The sequence below is a fragment of the Patella vulgata genome, chromosome 3 (genome assembly GCF_932274485.2).
Source record: "Patella vulgata chromosome 3, xgPatVulg1.2, whole genome shotgun sequence".
In the NCBI taxonomy this organism is placed as follows: Eukaryota; Metazoa; Mollusca; class Gastropoda; family Patellidae; genus Patella; species Patella vulgata.
This window is the reverse complement of record NC_065881.2, coordinates 79,286,386-79,306,792: the sequence shown is the minus strand read 5'-3', so window position 1 is coordinate 79,306,792 and position 20,407 is coordinate 79,286,386. Positions and strand designations below refer to the sequence as shown.

The following is a 20,407-nucleotide window of genomic DNA, read 5'->3' as shown; positions in this document are numbered from 1 at the left end:
ATCGTTAAAGTGTTTTTCTATCGGACCATTCCCCGGATTCTGGTTATTCTAAATCCCAAAATAATCTTCAGCACCATTATGGCACAATAGTTTACCATTCCTTGTTGAAAAAAACCCCAAGACAATTACTTTCAGTTTCAGTTTCTAAAATATGAAAACAACGATAGCGAGTGCTAATGCTATTAGTTAATAGAATATGCATCCAAGCACTTATTCCAAAATTTTATGTACCAACGTCCCGCGTTCCCCCTTAAAAGCTGTTATATTTGCACAAGTAGGTGGAACGCATTGTACTTCAACATTTGAAACTTAACAGGCCTATTTGACTGTAGAAAATATCCTCTCAACACTGGATGGTGGATTAGGCGTGGAAGGACAGCATTTTACTCCACACAAATCGAAAAAGAAACTAATGCAGCTTGGTTCGATGATACATATATCAAACAATATCATACCCAAATTCGGCCCGGCGAAATATCGAAATTTTCTCACAGCGATATCCCGTAACTAGTACGTTTAAGATCCCATAAATGTATTAAAGACCTATATAAAAATGATGTATAAATTTATAATGACGTTATTTTGGTGTCATATTCCAATTATGACGTCAGTTCATTGCTTTTCCTCAAAGGACACGTGCCCTATTTGTAAGGAAACTCTTGTGAATAGTAGAAAAGCTGTTAACCTGTTACATTGCAGGCTGCTGGGGCAGATACTGTGAACGAAGTCAGTTTCAATCGAGGGCTTAACATCAATGTGACATCTGGGACTGTAGTGGGTGAACGATGTAGACGTTATTTTACGAACACGATGATAGACAGAACTATACCGAAAACTGAAGGTGCATGTTGAGCGACGGTCGTTCTGGGAAGAATCGCTGCTATTGGTAATGATTTAAATCCAGCTGATGTTGTTTACCATCAAGTTTGTAAAGCCAATTTCCACACAGGTAAACAGCCACCAGCAAAATTTGACATCAAGCAAATCAAACTGGAGACTAGGGTTGGCAGGCATAAGAATATTTAGACAGAAAGCGCTTTCATAGCTGTCGCTAATAACTTGATTAATGAGGAGGAACAAAAAACAATCACAGACTAATGCAAAGAGATGGAAGAGTTGTGTCAAACACAGTACAGTAACTATATAAAACGTTCAGGGAAAGGTAAATGAAGCAGCAGCCTCAAATTTACAGACCTATCACGAAAACTCCAAGAATTCGAGTGACCAAGAGGAAGAAAAGGATCGAAGCCCTCATCAAAAGTGAGATGATTGATAAGTACAAATCGTTTTCTAAAGACTTTAATCCCGATCTAAATGACCTGAAGTCTGTGGACGGCATGTTGCATTTCTTGCTAGATATTTTCTGAGAGAGAGAGAGAGAGATGGGGTTTAACGTCCACTCGACACAAACTAGGTAATTTCCGTACTAACATATGGTTCAATTTTATACAACCAGTAAATCTAAACCACGCCAGTTGACTCAATGACAGACCTTGTGATACAACGTCGTCCGCTAACCATTCGGCCTTCCCACCCCCCAGATTCTCTGAAGCTCCTTGTTGGAAAGTCAACAGGATTGAACATGGCTACGATTGGGCAGTCTTTAGTGCAGGTTGCAAGACCAGGGGCGCTGTTGGCTCCTTTGCAATTGGGGTTAGCGGTTCAGCTACACCACACGTTCGGTTCAAAATTCCCCGTCATTACGTTACATAACCAAGGATTGTGTTCGTCGTATGCTGAAGCACTTAACTTGAAATCATGCACAGCGGCATAAACACCAATAGTAGCTGGTATTAGGATAAATCGGTTTGTTAAAGGCGCTCAATTTTCGTCAAAATCACTGAGATATCAATAAGGTTAGGGCCCGTGATTTTTGGTGAGATTGTGCGCTAGGGAAACCATTAGGGCTAGGTCCAGGGTTAGGGTAGGGATTAGCGCTATAGCCTTGTTTACATCTCGTGACCTTTGAACAAACTTGAAGTTGGACCTATGAAATAAATGTTATCCAATGGTCATTTTCGCCAGTACGTGTGTGATAATACCGACAGGAATCCATGGATCTTAGATGGTACAACTTCTCTACATACTATGGGGATGATGGAGGCGATTATTCCTTCTTTTCGGTCCAAGGTGCTGATTCGTAGAGATGAACAAAATGTTATCAGTCGATGTATTCCGCTACTACATTCCAAGCAAAAATAAGCTCATGCTGTACTGCGAACTATCAACGTGGAGAACCAAGTAACAAAACTGATCCTTAAACCCGAATGCACCGGGATAGTCAGGTGTGATGCAACCCGTCAGTGGAAGAACTCATGCCAGAAACGCAACTGCAAGGTTTCTACCAATGACAGACTTTAATCCCACGAATATGCGACGTGCAATTATACTCGACCTTATCATCCATCACTCTCGAGTTCAAATATCACAACTGCACACCTGTTATTACATTTGACCAACCTTAATGACTGAAAGCGAGGACATAAGTTTGTAAAGAACCTGACAGCAGCGAACTAAAACACGTCATTTTGGACTTCGGTGGCTTTCATACTATGATGAGCTACTTTGGTTTCGGACATGTTTTGAAAAATACCGGTCTTCACGAAGACCTTGAAGTGATATAATATGGTGAAAATGCTGTTACCTATATTCTGAACGGGAAATCATATGCTCGTGTGCTTCTCGAGGACAATTTCTGGTCGAGTCAGTTCTTACTCGGCTACTCATTCATGAAATTTACGATTCACTCTTGTCAAGCGACGATCAACAGCCGATGATGAAAAAAACTCTTCTCGACTCCGATTTACAAGTACCGGTGAAATTGTTTGATCAAATGGTGGACAATGATATTTCATCCTGTACCGTACTTGACAATTAAGTTATGTCTAGAATAGCATAAGGACTGGAGAAAACCAAGAGAGATTTGGCTACTTCTGAACTTTGGCTTCAGTACATGACAATGGCGGGCATACTACGCGACTTTATTCTATTCGCTCAAAGAGGACAGTGATTACAATCACTACGCAAAGAGTGTTCAAATATATCTGCATGAACTGGAAGAACTCGAAGCTACGATTCCCCGTATGTACGACATGTTTAGTGTTGGCCTTTTCGTAATCCACAGGAGTGACCGGTATTGGCCTGGTTTATCGAAAGGCCGTTATTGAACAGACGACCAAGAGAGTAATGAAAGTAAATGGCGGACTGGTTCATGGTCGAGGGGTGGTGAACGAAAACCCAAATGTTGTTGTCTGTGTGCGCGACATACAATGAATACATTTAAGAACAGTGCAATCGCAGTTTCTCTACCAGCGAACAGCACAAGAGCTCGCTTCCGCGAGAGTGAAACGTAATAAATAACAAAGACACAATGAATGGTTTCAATTTTTTGTACGAGAACAATCCCCTTGCACGAACAAAGGACCTGCGTAGCATTACTAGTGGTCTCACAGCAGGTCACACCGTAAACGTGCACAGGTGGGAGAGAATATTTTCGAGAAGATGTACGGTACAGATACGTTCCAGTATTCATTTTCCAGAAAGGATACTGCTGTGCAACTCGGCCAAGATAAACAGGTCCGCATCGGTGATGAAGAATGTAGTATCGACCTACAACTACTTGCTGTCGGGAATGCTCACACAGATGAACACCATATAGATCACCTTCTGCAATATGAATGGTCAGATTACCCGACGGCATTATTCAACGACTGTGGAATGATGAGGAAAGCAATAAAATCACAGCTGGTGGATATCACATGACAAATGTACCCAAGCTTTGAACAAACAAACACAGAAGCGACATTTATCGTGTCTGATCTCCATCAAATCCAATGGAAAAGGGGGGGGGGGGTCGTTTGATAGTACAGTATATGTAAGCGCTACCTCGACTGTTTGACACAAAATGTCCAGTCCAGTTGTTTTCTTCGATAAGTACGGGAATGGACCTTTGACCAAAGACTGTGCTCATCAAAGTAGAGCTAGTGGTATAGTTGGTTACAAAAACGACGAATCAGAGGTTCCTTTGCAATGAAACAAACAAAAACAATTTCATATTTCTGAAACATCTCGAATCAAGGACAAGAAGCGCAAGTGGAGATACAGATCGTCTGGTTTCCCAGACAGGTGTTGATTTGAGCGCTGTCGGTCCTACTGTTGTGATTGGCTAGTTATACTGTGTCGCAAATCGATAGCGGGACGGTTGTTCTTGCGAACAGGAAGGAGAAACGCCAGACATAAACTGTGGGGCATTTAACATTTATGCGAGGCCCTTGGTGAAAATATTTGTTGAAGGCTACCCTTCATCCGCACAGTTACTGGATGTGATACTACATCTCGTTTGTTGGGCATCAGTAGAGCAATATTTGGGGAACGAGCGATTGTTTTTTGTGCTGAAACATGTTCAGACCAGAGTCAAATTGTTGAAGCTTGTGAAAAAGCTCTGGTCAGTCTTTAAGGGGGCAAACCCAATTAGGGTCTGGACACATTGCGACTGCGAAAGTTCAAGGTGAAAGCGGTGACGGGCAATTTCGTTGATGAAATAAGGCTTTGTCCAGGACGTCTGATTCTGCAAAATGTCATTTCTTACGCGTATTTTTACAAGTACATGTACGATGCTAGATGGCGGACGATAATATAGACTGAATCCCACGGACTGGGTTTTGGAATTACGCGGCGAAACTCTATGGCCACGCAGCATCTACTAAAAGTAGTTCGCTGTACATGTAAGGTGGAGTGCGTCGATATGTATGGAGCCGAATCATTGGCATATTAAGAGGAAATATAATAGTTAAAACTGACAAATTATCAAAAATGGCCATTTTCGAGATTTCCTACTTGCAAATATCACATAACACAGAATGATTATTGATTATATTAGTATTAAAAGAAACCAAAGGATCTAGTTATGATTTTTCATTTTTCACTTTCTACTTTTCGCCTTTGCAAATTCACTGTAACTTTTTCATCTTTGCATTCTCCATCACCAAAATTTCTCCACACGAACGGATAGGGGACGTGGTTCTGGGTTTAGCCGAAGTTGGCGTCATAAGACGACAGTATTTATCGTTTCGGCTAAAATTACTACTCCATTGGGTTATTCATAACTCTTTAAGAATTGTCCAATTTTATTTATTATTTTTGGAGAAAAAATGAAATACGCTCGTTGTCATGTCAGACAACTTTTTGTTTCATTAGTTATATCATCGAACCTTGAGGTTGTCTCATTGTCTTAATAGATCGGATAATCTTTGACAGCACATCGGCATGGATGTGAGCGAATTGCTAGCGTTATATCCGAAAGGGGTGTCTGGCTGCCTTAATCAATTATGAAAAGTTTTGCAGTTATTAGACGATGTAATAAATTGTAAACAAGACAATTAGAACATGTAGAGAGGATCATGTTTCGTCAAGAAGAGTTGATCCCCCAAAGTTATTTATTTCATAAGAACAATATTTAGTTGTTAAAGATATGTAATTTGTGGAAAAAAATATATCCTTGAAAAGAGATACGAAATCTTGTTATCACTGGGCGGGTTTCCTAGAATATTTTAATTTACCTTTCCAATCGATCATGATAGGGTACGGTAGTTGTGACTGCAACACATGCAAAAGAGCCTATATAAACCTGTCCACTGTCAATATTAAAGCCTTGGCCGAATTTGGGTATAATGTTGTCTGATGTATGATCGAACCCAACTTCATTAGTTGTTTTTATTTTTTTTCAATTTTTGGGGGGTCACTCCACTTTCCGAGTTTATTTGCTCCGACTAATTTTGCAATTCCTTTACGTGGATAATGTTTATTTTTCAGTTCGATAGTAAAATAATGTCTTGCATTCAATCAATTCGACCTTGACGCATAACGCGGCTTTGTATTCGCACTACCTCGGTAAATCTCATAGCAGAATATATGATTCATGATGCCCACTTAATATTCCATATCCTATGATGCACCATGGTTCCAATTGAAAACCATCTTGAAATGCATCGAGGTTTCCATGAGGTGCATTTATATTATATAGACGTTTAGCTCGTTATATGATAAATGAGCAAAGAAAGTGAAGGATGTATTGTGAGCAATGGCCAAGACATTGTGCCAAACGGATCAAAATGACTGAAACGGAGTTTAACCCTAAGGAAACTGTCATACGCCATGCAATGTGTGTCTCTGTGTGTGTGTAGGGGGGGGGGATTATATGCACACCATCTCGATTTTTCGTCCCATCAGGATAACTAAAAGTTGTTCATTACCAGGCCCTCCTTCCTACACGATTACTCAATAAGCCAACAAGGTTTCAAATCATTAAAACTGAAATATTTCTAATTTTGATTAATAAATACCCGCATATATCAGTTGTGTCTTGAAGGAACAATTTTTGTACAGCTGACAGTGATCGCACATCAGAACGTATTTCCAGACCATTATCTGTATAACATTGGTCAATTTTGGAATTAAAGTCTCCACAAGAACTGGTATCAAATTGTCCATTAACAGCATAACCTGATAAGACAAAACATAAATTAATCTAAATCATTATTATTACATCAGTTTTAACCTGACATCCCAGGTCTAAATGTTAACCTTAAATGCGCAAATCCTGGTTTAGAATTAAAATGGCGAGACTAACAAACATAAGCACTCAAAATTTGCATCTCGGGGCAGACAGTAAATATCAACTTGTCATTTCCGGAAGCCGAATGAATATAAACCTGTGGCTAACGCTGATTAAACAAGCCAACAGTGAGGATGATGTCCCCCGCCGAAATACCGAAATAAAAAGATGACACATATTAATTAATCGCACATTTATTTTTTTCAAAAGTATCAAGCATTTAAACCATACATTAAGTTTCATCATTCTCTACCAGACAGAATCAAGATTATCTTGTCCCAAACCATCGACAAATGAAATCAATTAGCTCTGCTTAGCTAGCGTCAGCTCGAAATGTTTATCATTGAACTCAGTCAAGACATTCACCTAATGAACATCTACATCAAGTTTAAACATTCTCCTAATGAACATCTACATCAAGTTTAAACATTCACCTACGCCAAGTTTAAACATTCTACCTCAATTAGGAGAGTTATTGTGTTCCAAAGTCTCAACCAATCAAATTGCTTATCACTCTGCTTACCCTGAGCAGAAAATGCTCATAATCGAACTTAGTCAAGTTTCATCACTCTCACTTAATTAGAACTAAAGTTATCGTGCCCCAAAGCATCAACCAATCAAATTGCTTCCCCTAAGCAGAAAATGCTCATCTTCGAATTCCATCAAGACACTGACCTAATAAACACCTGCACCAAGTTTGACCATTCTAGGTAAATTATAAAGAGTTATTGTGTCCCAAAAAGTGTGACAGACAGACAGACGGACGAACCCATTTTAATAGTCCCCTGCTTTCTTCGAAAGGCCGGGGACAATAAAGTGAAAAGAGGGCCATAACTCTAACTCTAGACGTAATAAACAGAAATTCAAAGGGCTTCTTCGTTTCACTAATTTAAATAATGCATATAAATTTCACAAAGATTGGATGATAACTTTTGGCGTTCAACAAAATGAAACAAGGGCCGTAACCCTTGACGTAATAAACGGAAATTATTAAAATTAATTGGACTCCTTCATCTTACTAATGTAAACATATATCAATTTCAAAACAATTGGATCATAACTTTTGGCGTTGGGGCATGTACAAGAAATCGTGGACAATATACCTCCACATTTATACGTGGGCGTATAAAAATTGTGACCTTGACAGGGCCCACTAGCTAAAAATAATCTTTTGTACAATCAGGGGGCATAATCCATGAAATATTTATCCGATACATGCCAATATCGAAAGGTACCGGGACATAAACATATATTTCAAGTTTCATCAAAATAGGATAAAATGAACATTTTAACTCAATTCGAAGGAGAGTTATTGTGTTCCAAAGTCTCAGCAAATCAAATTGCTTATCGCTCTGCTTAATCTGAGCAGAAAATGCTCATTATCGATCTTAGTCAAGGTATTACTGTAATGAAACTATACACCAAGTTTCATCACTCTCACTTAATTAGAACTAAAGTTATAGTGTCCCAAAGCATCAACCAATCAAATTGTTTATCTACTTAATTAGAACTAAAGTTATAGTGTCCCAAAGCATCAACCAATCAAATTGTTTATCTCTGCTTACCCTAAGCGGAACGGACAGACAAACAGACAGACGGACGAACCCATTTTAATAGTTCCCTGCTTTCTTCGAAAGGCGGGGGACAATAAGCATGAACATTTACCCAATTCGAAGATCAACCAATCAAATTGTTTATCTCTGCTTACCATAAGCGGAACGGACAAACAGACAGACGGACGAACCCATTTTAATAGTTCCCTGCTTTCTTCGAAAGGCGGGGGACAATCAAAGTAGGAGAGTTATTGTTTTCCAAAGTCTCGACAATCAAAGTAGGAGAGTTATTGTTTTCCAAAGTCTCGACCAATCAAATTGCGTATCGCTCTGCTTACCCTGAGCAGAAAATGCTCATTATCAAACTTAGTCAAGGTATTACTGTAATGAAACTATACACCAAGTTTCATCAATCTCACTTAATTAGAACTAAAGTTATCGTGTCCCAAAGCATCAACCAATCAAATTGCTTATCTCTGCTTACCCTAAGCGGAAAATACTCATCTTCGAACTCCATCAAGGCATTGACCTAATCAACACATACACCAAGTTTGAACATTCTAGCTCAATTAGGAAGAGAGTTATCGTGCCCCAAAGTATCAACCAATCAAATTGCTTATCTCTGCTTACCCTAAGCGGAAAATGCTCATCTTCGAACTTCATCAAGGCATTGACCTAATAAACACATACACCAAGTTTGAACATTCTAGCTCAATTAAAAGTTATCGTGTCCCAAAGCATCAACCAATCAAATTGCTTATCTCTGCTTACCCTAAGCAGAAAATGCTCATCTTCGAACTCCATCAAGGCATTGACCTAATCAACACATACACCAAGTTTGAACATTCTAGCCCAATTAGGAAGAGAGTTATCGTGTCCCAAAGCATCAACCAATCAAATTGCTTATCTCTGCTTACCCTAAGCGGAAAATGCTCATCTTCGAACTCCATCAAGGCATTGACCTAATAAACACATACACCAAGTTTGAACATTCTAGCTCAATTAGGAAGAGAGTTATTGTGTCCCAAAAAGTGTGACGGACAGACAGACGGACAGACAGACAGACGGACGAACCCATTTTAATAGTCCCCTGCTTTCTTCGAAAGGCGGGGGACAATTAGAACATAAATTACTATAGATGGTTCACGAGAAGATGTATATTATGGACGAGTGAGACACTATTCGTTACATGTATGGGTATAGTAGAGGGATGAATCACAAAAAAAGAAATTTAAATATCATTATATGTTAAAAACCTGCATCCAGGTAATGTGTTATATTATGTTCAATCGCTAAATGTCATTCAAAGATTATATCAGACATCAGTATGGAGATGTGGCAGTTAAATTAATAAATCAGATAGGAAAATGTGAGGTGAAGTATGAGATGTAGATACAACCAAGTAATACCTAAAGGTTTAATTATCAAATCACCGGTTAATTCACCGGCTGCTACCAAAATCCTCTTGACTGCAAGCAAAAATCTGATCCGAGAACGAATCCAGCACCATCGGAATGAAAAACACCGTCTATTTAACAGATCTCAAAAACTAAGAGAACAAATCAAAAGCAAGTTATCCCACCGAGACTACACCTTGTTACATGAGATACAGACCAAACACAACAGCCAACTAGACATTAAGAAGAAACAAATTAAAAAATTTGAAAGTCCGAAACCCGTGCAATACCAAAAGACCAATAATAGCAAAACCAAGACTGAATACCTAACCAAAACCGTGATTAATTTAAGTGATAAAGCATTAACAGATGACCAGATCAATCTACAGTTTGTTCCGGATAACCAATGTGGAAGTTTTATATGGAAGGAGTAAAGTATTTAAAATATCGGTATAGTGAAATTATGATATGGTCATAACACAATTAACAATTACATATTTCCTTCATTCACAATCCTTCGGTGAAGTCGATGAAGTTATGAACTACAGGTAATGCTTCTTCAGAATTTTTGCAGGTATTCGGTTTCTGATAATCAATTTGGAGGATTTATATCAACTAATAAATCAGCATTAGTAAATATGGACAAGGACCAATATAAATAGGTACAATCTTATGATGGATCATGCAGAATTGGATCCTAACCTGTTAATAATTACAACCTGTAAATTATGTAGAGAAAAAAAATATTAAAAAGTGAGTGTGGCACCGCCCATTGGGGGGGGGGGGGAATCATGCCCCAAAATCAATAGTTATCGTCCTTAGGGTATAAGGAATAAGCATATTAAGTTCCAAGATGGTCCATTTTGAAATGCAGCCAGTATACGATATACACAAACTTTGGGTGTAACTCTGCCCCTGGGGGTCGGCACATGCAGCAAAATGAATAGTTGCCTTAGGCTATTAGGATTACATATGCCAAGTTACAAAAGACGATCCATTAAGACTTCTGGCCTGTAGACAGTCAAACAAAGAACAAATGAGCGTGGCTCTGTTCCTAGGGATCGGGCATTCACCCAAAACAAAGGGAATTGTTAAGAATTGCTACCTTTAGGCGACACACAGACACGCACAAAAATTGGGCGTGGGTTTACCTCAGGGGGTCAGGCATGCACCAAAAAGAAAAGAGGTCAACCTTAGGGTATAAGGAATAGGTGTAAAAAGTTTTCAACACGGATCCATTAAGAATTGCTGCCTGCAGGCGACACAAAGATACGCAAATAGAAAATGGACGTGGCTCTGTCCCTGGGAGTGCACCAAAAACAATATTAGTGATGCTTAGGTATATGGAAAAAGTATGGAAAGTTTCTAAATGACCCGTTTAGAACTGCGGCCTGTACACGACAAACAAATACAAAAAAAATCGGCGTGACTCTGACCCTGGGGATCATCCATAGAGTATAAGGTAAAGTATGCAAGGTTTCAAGACGATCAGTTAAGAATTGTGGCCTATAGGCGACATACACACAGGACACACACACACCAACACTGTATTTCCTCACTGAAGCAGAACTAAAGTATTAAACATGCATTATGCAAGAGCTAAATCTGATTATTGCAAGTCTTAATTTAGGCTTCAGATGTTATAGAAATTATAAATTAGATCTTTATTTAAACAACAAGACCAAAATCAACTCTGTAGACCCACGGATGGCTCGGCTACAGCTCGGATTTAAATAGGATTTCACTAATTGATCAAATAAGGGATAACCTGATGAAAATAAGTCAGTTAGATCGAGGCTAAATGAAAGAGTGTACTTAGCGAGGCCGCTGTAAAGCGTTTCGGTATGCCATTGAAAACTTTACTTGATAATCGAGATATGTAGGTGGAGTTAACGCCTGTCAATCAAACGATCAGCGAAGGTGAAGACACAATTCGCTACCATTTCTAGGCAAATATTACAACGATGATAACTATGTTCAGAATAAAGTAATTTGACTGAATTTTTCAATATATTCTTCTTTCATCATCTACTTTTGAACTGTTATAGCAAGGATGGCCAACTCTCTATAAAAATCTCCCATAATGTATCTTTAACTAAAACAATGAATGTCAGATGGGCCTTAAGAACTCAGACCGTGGCAGGCTTAGACCCCATGTGACCCACTACTGACTAATCAGGTGTGTCCAATGAGTTAATCCTTAATCTTACTTTAAATACGAATGTAAGACTTCTCCCACACTCACCAACAAACCCCAAGGAAGGTGTGCATCGTCCTGCCATTCAACCGGACAAATCCACCTGACCGACAGAATCGACTTATATATATATAAATATATGTACATACTATGTCTAAATGTTTGTCCACGTTCATCTCTGTTTTGTCCCATATGCGTCCCGTTTCGCCCCGTCTTTTACTGTCTTCTGTACATATATATATAAATATCTAATAATTCGTTAATCCCTTTTTTCACTAATCACATTGTACATTATTGCACCATGTATACATAACATGTTATTGTCTGCGATATCACCTCGGTGGAAGCGGACGTAAAATACAACTAACGCACACTCAACGTCTTCACAATACAGTATTGGAACTTAAACTCTCTCTTCTGTTTTAATTCAAGGTAAGCCATGTTATTCTGTTTTGCTGACCTCATGTTATTTACATTTTTTATTCTTACATGATTTTATTATCTATTATATATATTTTATTTAGTCAAACATTATTTCTTGTATATATGTAATTTCTCTTGCATTATGTATCTTAAATGTTTATTAGTTTCGATTGGTTTAATTATGCTCTTATTTAAGCATAGGCTACTAAAACATATTGGACAGGCATAGTTCTATTTTTATTTCACGTGTAAATATTCGTTAACCTTTTTTAACTCTGCACTTTAATATGCGCGCTAAATCATATTTATTTTTCATGTATGAGCGTAAATTGCATTATGTAAGATTTAAGAGCTAAATCAAACGAGCAAATGATTAGCTAAATTTAGATTTACGTCAAAATGACAAGTCGGCAGCTACGCCGCCTATCAGGAACACTTGTCGCCTCCTACAATTACATACGTAATGTGATTTCCAAATAGTGCCTCTGCACAGCCAAGTGAGTTAGCCCCCCCCCCCCCCTACCCTCATCCTTTTATAACTCATAGTTCATTTGCAGATATATTGACTTAAAATTGTACATTGTATTGATTTTGTATTTTATTATGATTTGACACAATACAGTATTGGAACTTAAACTCTCACTTCTGTTTTAATTCAAGAAACGCACAAAACAAATTAACTTCGGCGTATAACATGGACAGGCTCCTTTAAAATATGAAGGTTCAAGTTATATTTATAGGATGGCGTTCATGAGTTAACATGTTTAACACACAGAGGCCATAGGCATTGTAAGTAACATCATGCATGACCTAATTTAACACTATAAAATTTCCACTTAATCGTTTTTCTAGAAAGCAATACAATATAAAGCATGACTTTTATTCTACGTCTCAGGACCAAACAGACAGCAGAATTCGTAGTAAGCTTTTGTATATATCCGTTTGAACGGACCATTTACCAACAACCGTGTAAGGCTGTATATATTGTTTTAAAACTATCGCTACCACCAACGTAACATTGGGATAACACTTATTAATGAAATTTTATAAATATTATTTTTGCGTAAATCATGGAGGATAATATAATAATTTGCTGTTAAACTAACCGTCTGTCATGAAAAATTATATCTAGTTTGCCTTTGCAGCTTCGGTGGATATTGTGTAATAATGAATTTATTTAAATTTAAAATACAGATGTGACGTCATCATTTGATGTTGGCGTGCCATTATTTCCAATAATGTACGGGCAACTTGCCAATCGTACATTATCTATACTAGATGAAATATTTCATTGAAAAGCACGTGCGGGATAGTGTCTGTATTTTAAGTTCTTTAATGGTCTCAATCTAAAGACATTGCGTAATATACTGAAACAACACTTGGCTAACGCCTGAGTCTACATCTCTTTCTCTCAACCCCACTCCTGTGAAAGTCTAACCAGCGTGGCTAGACTCAGGAAACTACTACATCGTGAACGTGAAATGGTCGTCTAAAGAATCTAATGCGTATATGTGTTCTAAAGAATCTAATGGGATTCAAAAAAATTATTCTAGCCCCGCTCTCTTATAGGTGCCGAATGGCGTAGGCTAATTCGTAATTTTCCACTCACGTGTATTTCAAACAATAACAACATATTCTTGAAAAATGCAAATGACCAATATGTTTACTCAGGCGATACGTTTCAAGTCAGTAGCTTGAAGCGTATATATGGTATTAGTGTCAGTGGCCTGTGGCACGAAGTAACAGTATATTGTCGCATACATAATATATTATGTCAACGCTTGGGCGATATAATATATTATGTCAACGCTTGGAACTAGGATGGAGGTGACTAGGCATGAACTTGCAACGATAGATTTAATTGGCGCTTTGATAACCAATGAATGCTTTGGAGACATATTTTGGCGGTATTTTCCATCATGGAATCGGTAAGTTTCGATTGTTTTTTTCTTTTCTGTTTTTTCTCTCTTTTCTGTGTCCTAACCCTAACCCTAACCCTAATCCGAAAGAAAAGTGCCCTTTTTTGAAATTCTGACATCACAGGTGCCCTTTTTCTGATAAGGATGCCCTCTTTTATTTACAGGGACACTTTCTATTGTTAAGGGGGTGGACCGGTCCCCATGGTCCAACCCCTGGATCCGCTCTGATGACGCGTACATTCCACTGAGTCTACAGGTCTAATATGCTAACACGCTTGGAGCGTCAACACAATATATTATGTCGCCCAAGCGTTGACATAATATATTATGTATGCGACAATATACTGTTACTTCGTGCCACAAGCCACTGACACTAATACCATATATACGCTTCAAGCTACTGACTTGAAACGTGCAGGGTGGTTTACTAAACTATAGCTTTACTAAATAACGAGCATACTTTCTATATTTTTGGTTAAGAACTTAGAATCAATAATATGAAAGTTAACACTATCGTTTCAGCCATCATATTTCTCCACCCCTTGTCTTTAGACCCCCCCCCCCCCCCACCATGTCCTGTTATTGTCACAATAGTTCATAAGCAATTTAATTTGCGTTTCAGAATTAACTTATACCATAGCTAATATTTTGGCAATGGAGAATAATTAATTAGAACCACAATATAATTTTACATATGTGTTCTTTAGCACAAATCCCTGCCATCAATATTACTACAGATCTTTTGGTTATAAAAATAATATGTTTTAAGTTTCATCAAAATCGGACAAAAATTGTGAGTCCTCAACGGTGTCCACAACCTTCGTGTTACATACTTTTACACAAATGCGTACTAAGAGCGGCCATTTTTTGGGACAGTTTCGTTTCGATTTTCCCGAAATTCGAACTGGTGATATATTTAAACGTTTTGTTTTAAATCGGATCAAATTTGTGACATCAAGAGAATCCACAAGCTCAATATGTGATTTTTCGTACAATCAGAGGCAATAATCCAAGACGTTCTGGTCTGATATATGCGAATATCCAAAGGAACTGGGGTCATTGGGATATAAACATATATTTTCAGTTTCATCAAAATCAGACCAAAAATCTGTCCTCTAGCAGCTCCACAACATTCGTATTACATACTTTTGCACTATTTCCGTTCAAGAAGCGGATATATTTCAAGTTTAATTATCTTTGGTGTTGATAACATTAAAGCGGCATTATGGAGGATGTGTTATGTAGGTTACAATATAATTGAAGAATATTGCATACAATTAAAGCAATAGTCTTTATGTGTATTACAACCTTAAAGTATGAACAGTGACAGTTCCTATGATATACAGGGGGTTTAAATACAGGAATCATTTCCCCGTCGCAAAGACAATCAAAAATTAGACTGATATCTAAACCCGGAAAAGATAAATGTATACTCTCTAACTGGTGACCTATTACATAAATTAATGTAGATGAAAAATCACAAGTAAAGTTCTTTCAATAAGATTAAAGCACTTTTTAAATTTATTAATACATCATAATGAGGCAGCTTTTATACCAGGACGCCATATACAGGAAAATATGCGTACTGTAGATGATTGTCAAACTATACCATATGTATTATATACTTTTAAACCTTTTGTTGTACGTTATCTAATATTATTTAAAATCGATTGTCATGGAAATCTATTATTCTATGAATGTATATATGTATCGTATTTGTAATATTTTGTATACATTATTAATATCTGAAGATGCCCATAGAAGGCAGACAGCTAGCTTATATGATTTAATGTATGTCAGAATGAAGTAAAGTGGAGAATTTTTTATCAGGACGGATTTTTTTATTTATTTATGCATTTATCTACCGTATATTACTTTAATATATATATATATATATATATATATATATATATATATATATATATGGGAGTAGAATCTTTTATTTATTTTACATATATTTTTATATACAATTAAAATTGATGATCAAATCCTGTCTCTTTTAAAAGTCTTAACACTTTATTATAGAAACCCTCTTTCGCAAACATGTAAGGTAATGACTGACAACGGTAAAAATGCGATCTTGCATCTTTGAGATGCCTGCACCAATGTGCTTAACTGTCAAAGGAACATGACAGCGTTCACATTCTGGTTGAGGCCCTCGCGTTAATATGAAAATGTGAGTTAAAAAAAAAGTATGACTGCTATGCGAGAGTCTCCTAAGAGAGGCTTGAAGGAGCAACATCGCTAATATTTGGGACCTAGAAATTAACACAAATGGGTCACAACGCATATAATAATGTAATATGAATGTATATAAACTGATTTACATTCAATCTTTTCCGTTTTTACTCTAATTTCAAATCCCTTATGTCCGGCGAAATACGCCCGGGGTTTCAATCGAAAGGCGATCTCTAGGGTCTGGTTGCTCCAATCTACACAAATAGTATTTATTGCGCATGCTCCCCGCATAAGAATATAGTGGCACCGTGTGACATGACTTGTGGAATATGTCTAGCTTTGTTCTTCGGGTCCCTTGTTACAAACGGCGCTGAAACGCATTGTGGTACACGAGGTAAAATGTTTATTTTGACTTTAATATTTGATATCAGAAGCCCACCCTTTTCCGTTAAATCACAGCATCAATGTTGATTTAAATTGACAAATAATTCGTGTTTTCAATGTCCAAAACTTTGGAAGATATTGAGTTAGAGACTTAGCTCCTTTAATGTGATGAAGTTTGTTTGTGTATGCAAGAGACCAAGATCGTTTCCAGCGGTAATATATGTAGAAGTGGATGGTAGATTTAAAATCGGTGAAAGGTAACACGAATTGTTGGATGACATTGAGTTAGAGACTTAGCTCCTTTAATGTGATGAAATTTGTTTGTGCCTGCAAGATCCTAAGACCGTTGCGAGTGGTAATATATGTAAAAGTGGATGGTAGATTTAAAATCGGTGAAAGGTAACGGGAATTGTGTGATGGGGAGATCTAAAGCAGTTTGCTTAATCATACCGTTTAATATCAACATGGCTGGGGTGCCAGCAAAGAACTGTGTCCTTGCCGATTAACTCGTGTGATAGTAACAGACGATAAATGTCTGTTACTAATGGGTGTACAAGTTTTTTATTGTTATGCATGTAAAGAGGACAGATAATCAGTAAATAAAGACGGAGAATCAGTAAATATAACGTGTTTCAAAGATGAGGATGATTGAATGAAGCCTGAAAATGGCCTGGACTTAAGCAAGTGGAAGTCTGACAAATGATTCCAGATCGCGTGACAGTAGCCGAAGTTACCAGATCACTAACTCACTAAAGAGACTGGAACTAATATTTTTCTTTTGTTTTTTGTTAGATCTAAGTCAATCTTTGGAGGCGATATAGTCCGGGTTGGGATTTCAAAGAAAGGGGTAGTTTGCAATAATGTCATGACTGAAGTAATGAACTTCCGAAAAAGTTTTTTTTTTAATGCAAGTCGATAATGTACAAAAGAACGAGGCTTGGTCGGGTCTATTGTTACTTCAATAAACCTACTGATTTGCTCATAGCCAATGCAAGTAACGCCATGTATTATAAAATTTCCACTCAAACGTTTTTCTAAGAAGTATTACAATCAAAACAAAACTATACAGTTATATGGGACAACAATCACTGGTTTATTATACACAAGCACGACGTTTCGATAAGTATTCTCTTATCGTTATCAAGCACAATGACATTTAGTAAACTTGAGGGTCTATATATATATATTTCCATTCTAGTTTACTAAGCTGGCGTACACATTTAACTGCCTCATCCCCATACTGATGATGAATATAATCCTTTAGTGGCATTTAGCAATTGGAAACATAACAAAACTATACAGTTATATGGGACAACAATCACTGGTTTATTATACACAAGCACGACGTTTCGATAAGTATTCTCTTATCGTTATCAAGCACAATGACATTTAGTAAACTTGAGGGTCTATATATATATATTTCCCTTCTAGTTTACTAAGCTGGCGTACACATTAACTGCCTCATCCCCATACTGATGATGAATATAATCCTTTAGTGGCATTTAGCAATTGGAAACATAACACAACTATACAGTTATATGGGACAACAATCACTGGTTTATTATACACAAGCACGACGTTTCGATAAGTATTCTCTTATCGTTATCAAGCACAATGACATTTAGTAAACTTGAGGGTCTATATATATATATTTCCCTTCTAGTTTACTAAGCTGGCGTACACATTTAACTGCCTCATCCCCATACTGATGATGAATATAATCCTTTAGTGGCATTTAGCAATTGGAAACATAACAAAACTATACAGTTATATGGGACAACAATCACTGGTTTATTATACACAAGCTTAGTAAACTAGAAGGGAAATATATATATATAGACCCTCAAGTTTACTAAATGTCATTGTGCTTGATAACGATAAGAGAATACTTATCGAAACGTCGTGCTTGTGTATAATAAACCAGTGATTGTTGTCCCATATAACTGTATAGTTTTGTTATGTTTCCAATTGCTAAATGCCACTAAAGGATTATATTCATCATCAGTATGGGGATGAGGCAGTTAAATGTGTACGCCAGCTTAGTAATCTAGAAGGGAAATATATATATATAGACCCTCAAGTTTACTAAATGTCATTGTGCTTGATAACGATAAGAGAATACTTATCGAAACGTCGTGCTTGTGTATAATAAACCAGTGATTGTTGTCCCATATAACTGTATAGTTTTGTTATGTTTCCAATTGCTAAATGCCACTAAAGGATTATATTCATCATCAGTATGGGGATGAGGCAGTTAAATGTGTACGCCAGCTTAGTAAACTAGAAGGGAAATATATATATATAGACCCTCAAGTTTACTAAATGTCATTGTGCTTGATAACGATAAGAGAATACTTATCGAAACGTCGTGATTGTGTATAATAAACCAGTGATTGTTGTTCCATATAACTGTATAGTTTTGTTATGTTTCCAATTGCTAAATGCCACTAAAGGATTATATTCATCATCAGTATGGGGATGAGGCAGTTAAATGTGTACGCCAGCTTAGTAAACTAGAAGGGAAATATATATATATAGACCCTCAAGTTTACTAAATGTCATTGTGCTTGATAACGATAAGAGAATACTTATCGAAACGTCGTGCTTGTGTATAATAAACCAGTGATTGTTGTCCCATATAACTGTATAGTTTTGTTATGTTTCCAATTGCTAAATGCCACTAAAGGATTATAAGTATTACAATATAAAGCATGCCAAGGCCAAAGACACAACACGGTTCGCAGTAAGCTTTTGTATATAGCCGTTTGATTTGAATGGACCCTTTGCCAACACTCGCGTCAGGATGGCAACTAGGTAGTAACAGCTTCATGTATGGGTCAATTGTTCAGTTGACAAATGTATTCATTATGGGAATAAAATGAGGTTTAACGTCCTACTGTTCTGCTCCAACTGGGTTAATAAAGACGGGGGTACGCCATACAGTGTGCTATGAGGGAACGTTTGAACGGGCAGCTGCACTACACGCTAGTATTATGTGGAATTCCTACTCATGTGTACACGTGACCTCGGTTTTTCGTCCCATCCGAACGACTTTACGCTCTGCCTTGTCATGACCCCTATCCTGCACCACTGACAAGGGGGGGGGGGGGTCATGCCGGAAAATCCCGACCTACAGATTATCGAGCCAACGTCTTAACTACTGAGCCAGCGTGTTATAAATGTTAGGCTGTATATTTTATTTTAATAAATGGGTGTAAATATATAAAATTAATAACAACTGGACTTGTCCTCGAAACAATTTACTGAACCTTTCTTTACAGACCGATTATGATAAAACTTTAAGAATAAGCACCAGATATATTAATCGTTGATCATCAACATTTTACCTGATTTCGAAGTTTTACACTTTAAAAAAAATAAATCCAGGTCAAATTTATTTTATTTTTCAATTTTAAAAAATTCCTCGCATTTTAAAACCGTTCAGTAATTATCTTCAATTTACTTTTCAACTTGATATTAATATATTTTAATTGTAAAATAAGCTTAAACATACATTCCCACAAAAGTATTTATAGGGCAGTTCTTTACAATAAAAGTATGGCAAATGTCGTATATATGGAAAGTGGAGACGCCCAATCCTACAAGAAAAATACTGGATTCATTGAAAAACACCCATAGAACAAGCACTGGGCACACGTCAGGGTACCAATAACTGTCAGCTAGACGGCTTATTGTCTGTGGCTTGACTTGAGCGGTTGTTATTTCTTGGTCGAATGATTGGA

General features: G+C 37.2%; 1 long non-coding RNA gene across 2 annotated transcripts in view; it reads right to left on the bottom strand.

The window, feature by feature from the left end:
* LOC126814418 (uncharacterized) overlaps positions 1–20,407 on the bottom strand; it is a 111,526-nt gene that overhangs the window by 6,553 nt on the left and 84,566 nt on the right. For both annotated transcript variants that reach the window (XR_007677594.2, XR_007677596.2), the window contains exon 2: positions 6,342–6,501. This is a non-coding gene — a long non-coding RNA (uncharacterized LOC126814418). The remainder of the gene's footprint in view (positions 1–6,341; positions 6,502–20,407) is intronic.